We start from the raw sequence: 1,422 nt of genomic DNA, 5'->3' as shown, positions 1-1,422 counted from the left end.
CGCCGCGGCCGCCCAGGTGCCCAGGTGCGCGCCCCGCCCGCCGACGTCACTTCCGCCGCGCGCCCCGCCCCCACCGGCCCCGCCCCCTGGGCGCCGGTCCCCGCGGACCGACCGCGGGACGCCTGGGGTCGCCGCGCTCCACCGGGGGGCGCAGAGCGTGCGCAGGGCCGGGCGGCGCGCGCAGCTGCTGGCCTGCGGGTATTCGTGTGTGCGCGTGTACGAGTAAGAGTGTGCGTGTGTAGATCATTGTAGAGTCACTTGCAGTTGTAATAATTCACTCTGCCCGCTTTTCCCCAGCGCTATCACTTTGCAAAACTTTGCAAAAAAAATAAAGTCTGCCATCACAACCAGGATACTGACTTAGATTCAATCCACTGATCTTATTCAGATTTCCCCAATGTTACTTTTTCTCATTTGCTGTGTGTGAGTATTAAGTTCTACACAGTGTTACCACCTGTGTAGGTTCCTGTTTCCATCACCAGTGAAGGTACAGAACATTCCACCATCAGGGACCCCTCTTGTGGCCCTTTTATAACCGAATCCCGAGCACTGACCGTCACTAATCTTTCCTCTCTTTCTTTTTTTTTTTAAATATTTTATTTATTTAGTTTCCCCCCAAAGCCCCAGTGGATAGTTGTATGTCATAGTTGCACATCCTTCTAGTTGCTGTGTGTGGGATGCGGCCTCAGCATGGCTGGAGAAGGGGTGGGTGGGTGCGCGCCCAGGATTCCAACAGCGGAGCGCGCACTTAACCGCTAAGCCATGGGGCCGACCCCTTTCCTCTATTTCTAAAATTTTATTTCAAAATATGTTTGCGCACAGGAATCATACAGTATGGAATTTGGGGGAGTTGGCTTTTTTCACTCAGCATAATTCCCTGGCAATTCATGTCTCGCATTTTTACACCGAAGTTTCCACTTCAGAAGTAGTGGAAACTACTTTTTTTTCTTCACCCCAACAGCAAATCTAAAATCCGTTCCAAAGATAGCAGGGGTTCCCCCAGCTTTTCCTAGAAAACAGCATCTTTTTACATGCATAACAGGTTGCTTTAAAAGGAAAGATGCTTTTCCACCTTTGGGGGGAAAAAAAATTCCCAGAGTGAATGTGCTCAGCTCTTGGAAAGATATCTGGGTCAGAGGTCGAGAAGTGTAATCGCAAACTTCCACACCTAAAAACAACTCATTCCTGTAGGCCTGTACAGTGAGGGAAGATTTATTTTTGGATGAGATGAATAATGGGGGGCAGGACGGGGGAGATAAAGGAGGGAGCATTCTAAGGACGTTAACTGTGCTTTTGTGCTACTCACCTAAAAAGAGAGGCTGATCTGAGCCGGCGTATGGAAGCCTCAGACTCAGCTGCTACACACCCTACCTTCCACTGGGCACATGATAATCTTATGTTACAGCCAGTAATTGAGCCTCA

This window comes from Ceratotherium simum, chromosome 27 (genome assembly GCF_057802395.1).
Source record: "Ceratotherium simum simum isolate JZ-2026a chromosome 27, ASM5780239v1, whole genome shotgun sequence".
Lineage (NCBI taxonomy): Eukaryota > Metazoa > Chordata > Mammalia > Perissodactyla > Rhinocerotidae > Ceratotherium > Ceratotherium simum.
Note: the sequence above shows the minus strand (reverse complement) of the source record.